Source organism: Pleurodeles waltl, chromosome 2_1 (genome assembly GCF_031143425.1).
Source record: "Pleurodeles waltl isolate 20211129_DDA chromosome 2_1, aPleWal1.hap1.20221129, whole genome shotgun sequence".
NCBI lineage: Eukaryota > Metazoa > Chordata > Amphibia > Caudata > Salamandridae > Pleurodeles > Pleurodeles waltl.
The window spans coordinates 368016870-368033192 of record NC_090438.1 but is presented as its reverse complement, the minus strand read 5'-3'; the positions used below and the strand labels follow the sequence as shown (position 1 = coordinate 368033192).

The 16323-nt window shown below is 43.7% G+C and overlaps 1 protein-coding gene across 1 annotated transcript in view; it reads right to left on the bottom strand.

Annotated features, from left to right (window-relative positions):
- LOC138265066 (connector enhancer of kinase suppressor of ras 2-like) overlaps nt 1–11493 on the bottom strand; it is a 518319-nt gene extending 506826 nt beyond the window's left edge. The window contains exon 1 of the mRNA XM_069212618.1: nt 11471–11493. The gene's annotated coding sequence lies outside the window, so the exon portion shown is untranslated. The remainder of the gene's footprint in view (nt 1–11470) is intronic.
- Between the last annotated feature and the right edge of the window lie 4830 nt (nt 11494–16323).

The window sequence follows — 16323 nt, the reverse complement described above, 5'->3', positions numbered from 1 at the left end:
CAGAGAGGGAGCACCAGAGGGAGTTGGAGAAAATGAAGATGGCCATAGAGGAGAAAAAGTTATTGTTGGCTCATGAGCTCAGCTTAAGGGAGCTGGATCAGAGGAGCCAGTCTAGTAGGGATGGTGGCAGCCACATCACAGTGAAGCCTGAGAGGAGGGTGCACATTCCCAAAGATCTTCTGAAGGATTACAAAAGGGAGGACAACACATACTTGTGGTTTAAGGGGTATGAGTCTGCTCTCCACATGAATCTGGTCCCTTAAGCTCATTGGGGGGAGGGTCTGTGGAAGCACTTTGAGGTAGTGGGGAGGGATACACTAACAGCTTTAGGGGATGGTCAGAATCTTACCTACACTATCATGAAGGATGCCTTACTCACAAGGTATGGTCTCACTCCTGAGCAGTATAAGGATAAGTTTAGGTCCTATAAGAAGAAGGAATCTTAAACATGGTTGGAATGTGTTGATTCTTATTGCAGGTCACTGGATGGTTGGGTAGAGGGCAGTAAGGTAACTACGTGTGAGGGGCTTTACAATCTGATTGCTTAGGAGCACTTATACAGTTTATGTTTTTCAGGGCTGTGCCAGCACCTGATTGACAGCAAGCTGACTGATCTCAGGAAGCTTGCGCAGGAAGCGGACCGCTGGGAGAGCACCAGGGTCCAAAAAAGGTATGGGGCAGACCACACCAAGGGTGGGCAGGGTCCCTTTCAGAAGAAAAGGGGGGTAAGGGTAAACAGGGGGAGTTCTCTAAAGGGCCCCAAATGTATTCCCAGGGTACGGATTCCCAGTCCCCCAGTGAGAAGAAGCCATGGTTCTCCAAAGGGAAGCCAGTGGCAGGTGGTTCCCCACGTAAGTGCTATGCATGTGACCAGGTGGGTCATGTGAGGGGGGATGCCAAATGCCCCAAGAGTACCCCGGCACCCACTGGTGGGCCGTCCCAGGGTTTGGCAAGTGTAGCGCTTGGGGAGGAGTTGGTTCCAGGTGGGTGGGAGGCAGCTGAGATGACCCTTGTCTCACTAGGGGACAGTGAGATGGTCCAGAGACCCCTCATGCCTGAGAACACAAAGAAGTACAGGCAGTGGGTGAGCATCAATGGACAGAGGGTGGAGGCTCTGAGAGACACAGGAGCCAGTGTGACTACAGTGAGGAGTCACCTGGTCTCTGAAGAGCAGATTGATCCCTGGGTACTTCACCAAGTAGTTGCAGTGGACAACTCAGAGTGCCTGTGCAGAGTGACGCAGGTTCCCTTTGAATGGAGGGGCTCTCAGGTTCCTTGAAGTTAGCTGTGAGTCCAACCATGCCTGTAGATTGTTTGCTAGGCAATGACCTGAAGGATTCCCCTTGGAAGGAGATGAACACAGGTCTCGCTTGGAGATGTTGGGTCTGCCTGGGTGGGTATGCGTATCCACCGGGTCAATGGCAGCCTGTCAGGGTGGTCAAGAGCCCCTGGAGCCTGAAACAGTGGCCCAGGGGACCGCCAAGAAGAGGAAGGGCAGGGGGCGTTGGAAATCAGCCCCAGAAGTTCCAATGGTGTGGGAAGAGGCAAAGCCTGAGGGTGATGCCCTGGAGCCTACAGGGGGACAGGTGGCTGAACTGGGGGAGGTCCCTGAGCTGTCGCAGTTGCAGCAGGAAGGGGGGCCACCATGGAAGCATTCAGTGTTGCACAGAGGACATGCCCTACTCTGGAGGGTTTGCGGCAGCAGGCTGCAGACCAGGCGGCTGGCAAGGAGCCAGGATCGCACCTGATATATTGGGAGGATGACCTCCTGTATAGTGAGTCTAAGGTTCCTGAGCCTGGGTCAGCCCAGGTGCTGGTGGCACCCCAGTGCTTCAGGGCCTTTCCTACTGGGGTTGGCTCATGATGTGCCTTTAACTGGACATATGGGGCAGGACAAGACCTTTGAGAGGCTTGTCACCCACTTTTACTGGCCCCACTAGGCAGGCACTCAGATTCACATTGCGGGTCTTACCAAACTTGTCAGGCAAGTGGCAAGAGTGGGGGGAAATGTACTCCCTTTGAGAGGATAGGGATTGACATTGTGGGGCCTCTAGATCCAAAGACAGCCATGGGCAACAGGTCATCCTGGTCTTGGTGGACCATGCCAACCGCTACCCAGAAGCCATTCCTCTGAGGTCTGTCACTTCCCCTGTGGCGGGTCTTGCTTTGATGGGGGTTTTTACCCACATGGGGTTCCCCAAGGAAGTGGTATCGTATAGGGATACCAACTTCATATCCATGTATATGAAGTCTCTGTGGAAGGAGTGTGGGGTAACCCACAGGTTCACCACCCCTTACCACCCCCAAAGTAATGGCCTGGTTGAGAGATTCAAATGCACCTTGAAAGGCATGATCATGGACCTGTGAGAGCCCTTGAGGCAGAAGTGGGACGTGCTTTTGCCATGCCTTCTGTTCGCTTACAGGAGGTGCCTCAAAAGGGACTTGGGTTTAGTCCCTTTGAGCTCATCTATGGCCACCCTGTGAGGGGACCTTTAAGTCTGGTCAAGGATGCCTTGGAAAAAGCTCCTAGTAAACCCCCCAGTATGGATTCAGTTACCTACTGGCTCTGAGAAACCAGACTGCCCGCTTCAGGAGTCTCGCACAGGAGAACCTGGAAGCAAGCCAGGAGGACATGAAATGCTGGTATGACCAGAATGCCACTCTGGTTGAGTTTCAATCTGGAAAAGTGTGGGTGATGGCACCAGTGGAGCCTAGGGTGTTCCAGGACAAGTGGACTGGGCCATTTGAGGTGGTGCAGCGCAAGAGTGAAGTCACCTACCTGGTGGACTTGCAGTCTCCAAGGAACCCTTTAAGGGTCCTGCATGTCAACCGCCTCAAGTCACACTTTCAGTGGACTGAACTGTCCATGCTCCTCGCAACAGATGATGGGGTGGAGGAGGCATGTAAACCTTTTCCTGACCTCCTATCTGCAGGAGAAAAAGATAGGTCTGTGAAAGGAGTGATCCTCTCCCCCTCCCTGACTGAAGAGCAGCAGAGGGACTGTAGCCAGGTGTTGGGACAGTTCGCCTCACTGTTTTCCCTGATCCCATGGGTCATAAACTCTTGCACACATGACTCCCTTGGTACAACACTGGTTGAAAGAAAAACACTGTCTGGATGAATTGTCTTGGACGATTCTGGAAAAAATTAAGGACATACCAAGGAAAGAAAAGGAGAACATTAGAAAAAAGCGGGAGGTTTTTTTGATCTTTATCTTGGATACACATGGGAATGGGCTTAATGAATGTATGCCTTGGGAAAATGCTTTAGTTTGAATCCCTTTAGGTATTTAGTATTGTTTTGATCTAAATTTAGAAGTTTTTCATTAGTCCTGTGAGAATATGATCATTCTGTCTATGATCAATAGTCTTCTGTTCTATTTTCAAGCTTTTCCCTCTGGTTTTTTAAGAGCTGATTGATCCTCGATGGCCACTATAATATATTTGTTAGTTCGTGTGGTCATTTTTAGATTGTTAGTGAGTAGACCGAATATAAGTGGTGGTGGCCTAATGATTGTCAATGCGAGGCAAGTATGTGACCTGTTTTGGGCTGATGTCCCCGAGGAAGTCCATTACTATAAGAATGAATTATTAGTTTTGGGGCTATTGGTGTCCGTATTTGGAGTGCATCCTTGCTCTGGTACTATTAGAACTAAGGGATATTTGTACCCAAAGACATATAAGTTTTGTTTTGATGTCCCCGAGGAAGCTCATCACTGTATAAATGAATCATTAGTATTGGGGCTATTGGTGTACGTATTGGAGTGCATTTCTGCTCTGGTACTATCAGAACCTAGTGATATCTGTACCCAAAGCATTACAAGATGGCCGACACTGTTTCTTGTGTGAATCGGCAATTTAACACTCACGCGAGGAGTCTCGCGTTTTTTGGAAGTGAGAACAAGGTTTTTTTGTGCCTGACTTCATAATGGAGTCAGCACCATCGGACAATATGTTCTTTGGACGCTAGAGATAGGCGCCGTTTATAAGAATTAGCGAGAGTTCAGGTATGTTTGCTAATATGAATACTAGCCCGTATCTAGGTGTAGCGCTATCTTTTTATTTTTTTGTAAAAATCTGTAGAGTGATTTAGATTGCTGTATATGCGTAGTGTCTCATACCAATAGTGAGAACACGAGGTTCTGTTATGGTCGGATTCTGGGTGAGCGGATTTTTTTACTGAAATAAACTTGGAAAGACAGATTACCTCGTGAAAGATTAGGAGGGATTAGCTATTGTTGACAAATTTCTCTATTTTGTGTCTTTTTTGCTCTAAGCAGCTAGAGGAGGTGTGTGGATCATTTTGATAAACCCCCAGAGAAGTTTCCTACTTTAAACGACCATTCGGGTAGGTAGAGGAATCTGCTCTTGGTCTTGTGGTTGAGACTTGAGGTATTTCACCTTTTGTAGTGAATTGGTGGGTTTTTGGCAAACCAAGTGAGGTAATTTTGTCTATATGGCTATGTGTCTTTACAAGGTTTCACTTACAAATGGAAGTAGGAATTTCAAAACTGAACCCTGTTTGTATTATAATCGAAGAAACTCTGCAACAACATCGCCGGGTATTTATTTAATTACTTATTTATCTATTTAATAATCTAAGAATGTGGTTATTAGTGACTTTATACACAAGGGAGACGGTGTTGTGTGGAATTTCTTACTTATTTCACTTCTATGGGAGATTTCTTCACTTTTTACTCTTTATTAGACTACTTTTTTATATTTTTTATGTTACTCTTTATTTTTTTGTATATTTTTATTATTTTTTTTTTTATTTTTTTTTTGGTTTTGGTATTTGGTATTTCGTGTTGCCACGATATTTATTTATTGGTGGGCTATCCTGTTGGTAATAATCACTGGTGGTTAGTTGAATCTCAGGAATTTGGATCACAAATGTATCTTGTTCTATTTTTTGCCTATCAGGTTTTATGGTAATGGGAAAGAAGAGAACCCACTTAATCTGCCATATTATGCAGCAATGACGGGAAAGGAATGGCCCTGAAGAAGGCGTTTTTTTTAATTTGGTGGTTACCTCCGAAACGCGCGTAGGCTGTGTTCCTACTACTGCTTGTTGTTTATATGAACTTTGAATTAATGAAGTCGAAATATCATGTTTTTTCTTTTTCCAAGTAAGATGGAGACACAATCAGGAATAGAATAATAATATGGTACTTATGTGAATATCATTTCAGTTCCAGAAAAAGAAAGTGTATATTTTTTTTCTGTATTTTATTACATAAAATAACTGTTTTGTATATGTCTGTGTTTTGTTATGGTTGGATCAGTTTTACTGTCTTGTCTGATGTGTCAGTTCGTCTTTGTCTATTTATTTGTATATAGGTGTAAATATGTATAGAAATATTTCTTGTGTTTTCCCAGCTTTACCTCTATATAATTGTATATTTGCATATTGAGATGTGTTTTTGTTTGACATACATTTGTAATAAATATTTTTGGTCTTTAAATTTTGTTACAGTTAAATAGTTTTTTCCTATGTTGGATAAAAGTGAACATTATTTGTAGCTCATTTGCCTTTGCTTATATACAAGTATTATTCCCTGGATGGGCTACTTATCATACCAGGGACCCTCGATAGTCTTTTTCCTTTTTACTGGGGACAGTACACTCATTAAACAAAAGGGTTACAGGGTGACTGACAGGGTCAGGGCTTGCATTAAGGATGAAGTATCCAAAATGTTAACTTTAATGGGTATTGAGCATTTCAGCAGTCCTTGGGCCAGCCCAGTGGTATTGGTACCGAAGGCTGCTGCACCTGGTGCCACTTCAGAACTCAGGTTCTGTGTGGACTACCGGGGACTCAATGCGGTCAGCAAGTCTGACGCACACCCCATCCCCCGAGCTGAAGAGCACATTGACCGGTTGGGAGCTGCCAAGTACCTCAGTACGTTTGACTTAACATCTGGGTAATGGCAGATTGCCTTATGTGAGGGGGTCAAGGAGAGGTCAGCACTTTCTACCCCAGATGGACACTTTCCATTTAAAGTGATGCCATTTGGGATGAAGAATGCCCCTGCCACCTTTCAGAGGTTGTCAACCAAGTGTTGGCTGGGCTGAATGAGTTCAGTGCTGCCTACCTGGATGACATTGCGTGTTTAGTTCCACATGGGAGGAACACCTGCAACACCTCTGGAGAGTGTTAGAGGCCCTCCAAAAGGCAGGCCTCATTATTAAGGTAAGCAAGTGCCAAATAGGGCAGGTATCTGTTGTGTACTTGGGACACCAGGTGGTGAGTGGCCAATTGGCACCTCTACGGCCAAAACCTGACACCATTCTGGCTTTGGAACCTCCCAAGAGCCAGACTGAAGTGAGAGCCTTCTTAGGTCTCACAGGATACTACAGGAAGTTTGTCAAGGGATATGGTACCATTGTTACCCCCTTGACTGAGTTGACTTCTAAGAAGCAACCCAGGAAGGTGATCTGGACAGAGGATTGCCAGACCGGAGGCTGCCATGTGCACAGCACCTGTGCGGAAGGCACCTGACTACTCCAAGGAGTTTGATGAGCAAACAGATGCCTCAGAGCATGGTATTGGAGCAGTACTCTCACAGCTTAATGAAGAGGGCCTAGATCAACCTGTAGCCTTCCTTAGCAGGAGGTTGCTTCCCAGGGAACACAGGTGGAGTGCCATAGAACTTTAAGCGTTTGTAGTGGTCTGGGCGCTGCAGAATCTAAGACCCTACTTGTTTGGGACTCACTTCTGGGTTCAGACCGACCACAGGCCCTCAGATGTTTCATGCAGATAAGGGGTGAGAATCCAAAACTGTTGAGGTGGTCCATTTTCCTTTAGGGGATGGACTTTACGGTGGTCCTGGTATAGAACACGCCAATGCTGATGGTCTGTCCAGGTTCTTCCTCTTTAGTGATGAGAACTCCCATGAGGTTGGTAGTTGCTCCCCACTTTCAGCTGGGGGAGTCACGTATTAGACTTTTCATCCTTGGTGTGGTCTCCCTTAACTTTTTGCCTCTGTTTCCCAGGTTGTTGATGTGTGCTGGACTCTGTTTTTGCTGTTTTTATGTTACTCTGGGCTCTTTACCGCTGCTAACCAGTGCTAAAGTGCAAGTGCTCCTATACAAAATGTGTATGTAATTGGTTCATCCATGATTGACATATTTGATTTACTAGTAAGTTCCTAGTACAGTGCACTAGAGATGCCCAGGGCCTGTAAATCAAATGCTACTAGTGGGCCTGCAGCACTGTTTGTACCACCCACATTAGTAGCTCTGCAAACATGGCTCAGACCTGCCACTGCAGTGTCTCTGTGTGCAGTTTTAAACTGTAAATTCGACTTGGCAAGTGTACCCACATGTAAGACGCCCCTAAGGTAGGTCCTAGGTAGCCCCAAGGGCAGAGTGCAGTGTATGGTTAAAGTAGGACATATAGTAATGTGTTTTATATGTCCTGACAGTGAAATATTGCTAAATTTGTTTATCACGGCTGCAAGGCCTGTCCCTCTCATAGGTTAACATGGGGGCTACCTTTAAATATAATTAAAGTGTAGATTCCCTTTGGGAGCGGATAGACATGTGGAGTTTGGGGTCTCTGAGCTCACAATTTAAAAATACATCTTTTAGTAAAGTTGATTTTAAGATTGTGTGTTTGAAAATGCCACTTTTAGAAAGTGAGCATTTCTTGTTTAAACGATTTCTATGACTCTGCCTGTTTGTGGATTCCCTGTCTCGGTCAGTTTGACAGTTGGGCTGTTTACACCTCTCACTAGACAGTGACACAAAGGGAGCCTGGGTGTAGCCTGCAGATCATGATGCCCATCTGTGCTTGGAGGGAGGGGAGAAGTGGTCACTCACACCTGAAAGGGCTGTGCCTGCCCTTACACAATGCAGTCTCCAACCCACTGGAGTGTGTCTGGGGCCTGGCCTGGGCAAGGCAGGATTTCACAAACAAGAGAGACTTTTCCTTGAAGTAGGCCTACTTCAAAGGGCAAAATGGGTATAAGAAGGGCACCCAAAACCACAGACTTCAGAACACTTCTGGAAACCAAGAGGAACCTCTGCCTGGAGAAGAGCTGAAGAGCGGAGGAAGAAGAGCTGCCATGCCTGTGCTTTGTAGAGCTATCCTGTAGTTGCTGCTTCTGCCTGTGCTAGAGGACAAAGACTGGACTTTGTGTTGCCTTCCTTCTTGTGAAAATCTCCAAGGGCTTGATTTAGAGCTTGCATCCTGTTGTTTGAAGTCTCAGGGACAGCAAAGACTTCTCTCTGCCAGTGCCTGGAGCCTCTGGAGAGACTCCTACTCTGTCAAGCGGTGCCCATCCTGTTCCCGGGCCCAAGAGTGAGAAATGTACCCACAGACCTCCGTGCGGGGACAAGATCGACGCGACTCCGATCTGCAGCTTAAAAATTGACACGCCGCTGGCTTCACGGCTGAAAATCGACGCTCGCCTGCAAGACGACTGGAAGATCGACGCCCACGGCTGGAGAAACAATGTGCAGCATCGCTGACAGAGGCTGGTGAGATCAAAACCAGCGCTGCGTGGTTTTCGGATCACCATGCGGCTGAATTTCTGATGCAAACACCGCTGGCTGTGTAAAAACGACGCAAGGCCTGCCCAGACCCAAGAGTGCTGACCGGATCGACACATCAATCTCCTGCGGAGAGAACAAATGATGCATGCCAACCCGACTGAAGGAGAAATGATGTAAGGTCTCGCTCGTGAGTGAAATCGACGCATTGCAAGCCCTTTTTGATGCACACTCGCCCGTGCAGGGTTATTTTTGACCTAAGGTACATTTTCACACTAACAGCGTTAGAATTGTGTTTAAAATTACGTGAAGACTCTTTTTGCATTCTTAGTGATAACTTGTTTTAGTCTTGTTTTGTTTAGATAAATATTTTCTATTTTTTCTAAACCTGTGTTGTTTCATTTTGTAGTGTTTTCATTGAGTTACTGTGTGTGTTGGTACACATACTTTACACCTAGCACTCTAAAGTTAAGCCTACTGCTCGTATCAAGCTACCAAGGTGGTAAGCATGTGTCAGCTGAGGGTGATTCTCTTTTACCCTGACTAGAGTAAGGGTCCTTGCTTGGACAGGGGGTAACCTGACTGCCAACAAAAAAAAACATTTCTAACAGTGTGCTTTTTTTTTAAAATGCACACGGCTACCATTGACTTCAAGTTGATGGTAATAACACTTCCTGAATGCCTAAATCACATTTAGGAAATGCTTTGTAATCCCTATTTGCGGTTTTGTATTCTGGGGATCGCAAATTGCAAACTACAGGGTAGAAATCGCAATTTGTGATTTCCTAAAGGCCTTTGTACAGCAGAAAAGGCCGTTTTGCATTGCTTAATGGCCCTAAATACCGATTTGGACTGTTAAAAATACAAAAGGGCTTTGTACATTTGGCCCTAAGGACGTAGTTAGCTATGGTGCCTGTGTATAAGTGCTACATTGCCCTACTCAATATACACCATCATCCTGCTTGGTGCTTCACACAAGGCCATTTCTATGCTGTTACTGAACCTGCCATGTCCAATGTCACTTAAAGATATTGATAATAACCAAATAAATTAATGAATAAATCCACTCAATACAGCTTCAACAGACTAGTAGTATGCAGGTGCCATTCACTGTAATTCCTTTTGCCAACACTGGTTAAGACAAAATACATGTTTCAAAGGGTCAGTGGAAAGAATATTTATTATAGAAGTTGCAAAGTATACTTTATGCAATCATGCTTTTATCCCTTTTAATAATAATTTGTAAGTTAGCACTTTCATGGCCAGAAATAAATTGATTGATAAAATGAGATGAGGACTGACAGACTTGTTACACTAATAACAAGACCCAGTCACCAGTGCGTGTGGAAACACCTAGAATGGAGTTGTTCAGAATAACTTTTTGTTAACCATCCCCATCAAATTCTACAGTATAGTCTACATTAAACCAGAATTTTCACAGAAACTTAAACTTTAACTTTTTGTTTAAGGATGCTGATAGAGGAATACCGAATGGCGACCACTTCTCACTTCTGGATGGCCTGCTTCCCTTTATTTAGGGCCTGCTTCACAAAAGTAAACTTACCCTTTACGATTTTTTACAATTCACAAATGAATTTTACGAGTGGTATCTTCACAAGTGCGGAATCTCTGCACTCATGGCGGAGTCTCCGCACATAAAAAAATAGGCAGTTGTAAAGATATTACTCGTAAAATTCCTTTTGTGAATTGCAACAAATCATACATTTACACTAAGGTTTAAGTTTACCTTTGTGAATTAGGCCCCTATTCTGTAGTTAATGCTTTCAAAAAGATACCACAAGATTGCTAGGGAAATTTACAAAGAACTCATTGGAATTACATCACACCAGAAGGGATTACAAAGAAAAGAAAAGTCAGTAGTATGTGCAAGTGTAAAGTAATGATAACTCTTAAACTAACCCCGGAAGTCTATGCCAGGCTGTTTATGTCTGCCAATCACAGGTCTCTGAAGTGTTGTGAAGGTCCACAGAGTGGTAGATAAAACTCTAACGTCAACAAACACGTAGCACTCTGCACCCTATGAAGAGGCCCTTGATACTATGGCCAATCCTTCTAGTATACCAGGAGGATCTTATACTGAATTAATCATTTCTAGAGTTGCTTATATATGGTCTTGGTATTTTGCATTCTTCTTCAGCTGTTGTGTGTTCCACAGAACGTGTAATGGGCCCTGGTCAAAAGTTGATTTTGGGTTCTACTGACCCAGTGATGGTGTGCTTAATTTTGAACACTAATCATTCAGGTATGTACCGAGCAGAAAAGACAATAGAAATTCTACAGGTTAAACAAAAATACCAGTAGAAGCCCTCAGAAGACAACTTCCAACTGAACGCTCAACTGAAATGAAATAGGGTATTCCCTCACAACATTTCTGTTAAGCAAATAGCTTCGTATGCAACAGAACCCATTAAAAACCATCTTGTAGCAGGTCACATGATATTTAAACAAGGGAACACGAGTAAGTTGCGGTAGACCTTCACAGGAGTACCGCTGCAGACACATTAACCGTAGGAAACTACCACAATACGCTACATTCCTAACTGGACATCTGAAAATAAGTGTACGGTATCTTTATTTTCTCGATAGAACTCAAATAAGTTACTATTTGAAATAAAATGACAAATTCCAGCTCTATGTCTGTACTTTACTGCTCTGTGGGTCTCATATGTTTGAAAAAAGAACACAAAGGGAGTTATTTTCTGAAAATAGGTGATGGTGGTTGAACAACTGTCATGTTGTACCTTTTGATAATTACTGGGTTGTGGCACATAGTCTTAAAGAGGCCATCCAGTGAAGGAGTTCACAATGTTTCAAAACTAGCAGACAAAGGTAGATTCTAGAACGCTCCTTGTTGGAGATTCTTTTGCTACACTATACTTAAACTTAAACATCAAAAATATGACAAGATGTGAGAACCTTACGATTTAAGGTTTGTAAAAGAGATGAAAACGTACCTTTCAGAGTCACCGCCGATCGTTTCCCCCGCTCTCTGTAGGGAAAAAAAAGAAGTGAGACTTAAAACCTCGAGTGTAAAGAAGAGAAAAAGCCCATTTCCTCACAGTGCACGTCATAGCATACACAGTGAGGTTTCTTGTCAGTGCTGTGTCAGCTCAGGACTTTTAATAAACCATAAAAAGGCGCACAGCATTGCCCGGAAGCAGTCAAGTGTGTGCCCTAGTAGATATGTGTACTAAACAAATTCACAATGTTGAGGCAAACGTGACTGCCTGCCATCTGAGAAAACCCCCGGTTCCAGTGCCGTGCAGGTGAATAATTGTAAGGGGCGAAGAGGGTTTCATGCTATAAAGTATTTTCTATTCATTTTATTAGTAATAACCATTTTAATTAAAAAAAATAGTTAAACCTCTGTGAGAACAAGGCTCAGAATAATGCATCTTTCCAACCGTGCCCGCAAGGACGTTTATGCACAAAATACGTTTACGCTGATGTGGTGAGGTTCACCGAGGAGGGCTGGGGGCTGGTTTGTTTTACAGTGAGGGGTGTCAGTGGCGTGGCTATCGTTGGTGCAGTGACACCGGAGAGGAGGGGCCCACTCCACCCCAATCATAGCTGTCGTTTACTATCCAGCCAAAGAACAGTGGGGACGTTTTTCTACCTCGCATCAGGGCCAAAGGCAAACTAGCTATGCTAATCTGTGTACATAAAAAGAAAACTACAAGCCGTCAAGCAGTCAGTGTCAAGATTTACCTGACCCGACCCCTCAGATACTGACTTGTATTTCAAAGTACTATGCATGTATGCTGCGAACATTATGTATATTTGCTTTTAATTTAAAACAATCGAGTTTACGGAGAGCTCATCTCCATAACGCTCCAACTTCTTCTAAATCATACTTACTGTCAGGCGAATAACTTTTGTAAACTGCGGAAGGCGAGCAGTGCTCACATTTAGGCTGCGAGCATGAGCCGCGGTTTCCTCAGCGCAGAAGATGTGGGCGGAGCGCCTATTGGTTTCCGCTGTGGTATGATTAACGCAAAGACACTATATCAGCTGCCTGGCACTAGTACCGCCTGACTTTTTTTTAGCCAAATATTTTTCTCACTAATGTTTTGCACCCAAGACCGACGCCCACGCCTGTGGTACTTTATATTGTATGCCCTGAAGCATGTAAGTACATAAAGAGGGTGTTATTCCATCATGAAGGTTTTTATTTAATAGGGGATAATATGACTATTTCCTGTCAGTGATTGTAAATGCTCAACAAGGTACACTGAAATAAACTACTCACTATGAGAACAACTTTACGTTAATGACAATGTACACATGAAACATAAAGTCTACTTCCAAAGCACTGCCCACAACATCGCAGATATTGCAAATTAGATCATCAGGGAGGATGTTTATGACATTACCAATTATATAAAACATTCGCATTTCAGAACCCCATAAAAGCCAATACACAAACACGTGCTAAACTGAGAAAACGGTTTGTTATATCTGACTGCATAAGCCTATTTTCGAAATAGTTCCAAAATAGTCTCAATAAAAATCCGTGTTTTTTTAACTTATTTTTATTGCGTTTTTCAACCAGACATACATTTGACAACTGTTGTTGCAGGAGCTTCCCTCAGCCCCACTTTCACAAAACACTGAAGATTTCCTCTTACTTTTTCCACACGTTCTCAACGTTCCCCTCCAGTTCTTTTCCTCTAATAAGAATTTGTTTTTATCATGATTCCAAAAAGTTGATCCAATGTTGAAACTTTTAGAAATTGTAGAGATTGTGTATAACCCTATGGCAATTCACAGACCTGCCAACTCACACATTGTCACCGTGTAACACATGATATCGATTTCCTTCACAACGTCACTTGGTGAGGAGTAGATATCACACATTGTCAGGGAAAGCAACCCGAAAACCTCTGTAAGCAGTGGTTTTCGCCTCGTCTCAGGAGGCTTTGAACTGACGACATCCATTAATGGGTGTGGACACACCCAGGACATAAGCAACAAGTTCGGCAAGCTTTGAGGAGAGGGTTTGCTGACCTGGATCGGGGGCACTGTGTTTAGCGATAACTTACGAAACTTGAGATTTAAAAGCAGCTGCTGAAAAGTTTCTTGTGTGTCCAGCCTTCAAGAAACAATTAAAGTGCCAAAATAACTCTTGTGAATAATGTTCTTGCTAGAGTGATCAGAGTTTTGTCCAGTGGCAGTTTTGACTCGTAATAAAGTAGCGTGGAGGGTTAATGTGCCTGCTGCAAAGAAGAGGACTATGTTTTATGTGGCTATCTGAGTGGATTAGTAAAACCAACCTTTACCAGCGCTTCAAAACAAATGAAATGTATGTGAGATGGTGGTAGTGGGGGAATTCGAAGAAGTGGTCATGGGGGAGGGCACATAAAAAGATTGCTGCACAGGGCGCCACCAGCGCTAAAGCCGGCAGTGGGTGGCGGAGTGGGGGTACAAGTGCCTCTTAGGTGCTTCTCAGCATGGCGGGCTTTAGGGCAGTGTGACCGGTGTGGCTGCACTGGGCGCTTACCTAGAGGGGTAGCACTGACCTTAGGGGAGGGCGCTGTGTTTAGCAATAACTATGATTTAAAAGCACCTGCTGCAGAGTTTCTTGTGTGACCAGCTTTCAGGCAGCAATAAAAATATCAAGATAACTTTTTTGATTAATATTCCTGCTAGAGAGAGAGATCAGAGTTTTGTCTAGTGGCACTTTTAACTCACCATAAAGTTGCGTGGAGTGTTAATATGCCTGCTGCAAAGGACAGATTTGTATTTTATGTGGAAAGCTGACTAAACCAAATTAAATGTATGTGAGAGAGGGGCTATGGAGAGATGGGAAGTATGGGAATCTGAGAAAAACGTCACTGGGGGAGGTGCCAAAAAGGTTGATGCACTGGGTACCATCAACACTAAAGTCAGCCCTGCTTCTCAGGATGAGGTCAAGCCACCTCCAAGGCCCCCCCCCCCCCCCACTCTCACATTGTGTGATTTTTTAATTTAGTTGGCAGGTCCTGTGTAATGTGGTGTGGGCATTTTGCGCTGGCTCAGTGGACACTCCTTTAACCTTCTCGTTTGGTGTGAGATCAAAATGCCATCGTTTTTCACTTGTGGAATCAAATGTTACACTTTCTCATGTACCATAACTTGCCATCTCATCAGGCCACCACCTTTCATTACAGATGCATGGTGACAGCCTCATGCCTTAGCCTTCAAGAGAGATGCATGGATCTCTGTACCACACATAGCCAGGATGTATCCATGTTTCTTCCTATAAGACATGAAGATGCTAGGCAAAGGATGGCAGAGTGCATGACAGTGGAGTCAACTACAGCAGTGGACAGTTAAAATAATGCAAGTCATAAAACATGAATGAAGACCTTTCTGGGATAAAGTGATATCATTTTAGTTAAGATTTGGGGAGATCATATACAGGGGGCGGGTGCCTAAATTGGTGTGGTGAAGATAAAAAGAACAAGAAATTTAGGGTTCAACAGATTGCCATTGGTTATGTCAAAGAAATGTTTTCTTATAAAAATGTAGATGCCGGGACATAGACTAAATATCTGTCAATACTGTTGATGGGCCTCTCCCACACAATTTACACATTTTGTCCCAGGAAGGTGGTCAAAAAATTGTCCTGTTCAAAATCCCTGTGGGAAAATGCATGGGGGAAAATGTGTTTTAGGACCCCCTTTTTCACGTGGTCTCTGCTTGACGGATCACCATAAAACTTTTAAGACAGCAGCTGAACTGACTGAAGTATACATTTTGAAAAGTTTGTGAAGATTCGTCAAGTGGCGCCAAAGTCAGTGGCTAAACAATAAACGCTCTTTCTATGGAAACTGGGTCCTTCCTATAACTACCTACTGGTGACTGCCAGTAGGATATATATATATATACATATATACATATATATATATGTATATCTACATACACACACACAAATTCTCACTCGAGAACCAGAAAACAGACAGCTGTTGCTATTTTACAATAAACCACACCATCTTCGGTATCATAGTAAGGGTAATTATTATGGTAATCCCAGCAGTCATTAGACAAATTATACAAAATGAGCAACAGGAAAACCTAAAGGGCATTATACAGCCCCACCTTTTCCCTACTAGATTAATCTAAATCTTAATCTTTCTCTCTCTGTCTCTCTCAATATATATATATATATACATATATATATAAAATCACACAGTTATATAAACACAGTTTCCATAGGAAGAACCTTTTTTGTTTTGCTAATAACATTTGCACTGTTTGAGGAATCTTCATTAAACATTTCAAAAGAAAAGTTTATCTACCTCAGCTACCTCCTGCAAAGTTGTGGGGTGATCCATCAAATAGGGGTTGAGAAAAAGAGATTGGGTGCCAAAATGCACTTCCTCATGCATTTCCAAGCTAACTCTTTACTCAGGAAACATGCTTTTTTGATTTGGCTTAGATCCTTTCAGCCATTTTTGAGAAATTAAAGGTCAAATTAAGGTGATATCTAGACAGTTGGTACCGCAATACTCCTGCAGTATTGCACATAAAAAAAATAAACTGCTCTGGCCGAGGCAGCCTTTTTACCCATTGACACCTGTGGTCCTGAGCAATCTGATTGTCCGGCTGCAATATCAACAGAAATGATGCAGGCGCCTTTTCATTACACAGGGACTTGCCAGATGGGCATGGCTAGGGGTTGGTTGTCAGCATGAGATTGGGCACAGGGCCAGGCGGATGGCTAGATCCTGCATCCAACTGATTTCTGTTCCTGGTCAAAAGCTATGATCAGTGATAGAGTTGGGTGACTATGTTTCAAAGTCCCAGAAATTCAGTAAGAAAAACA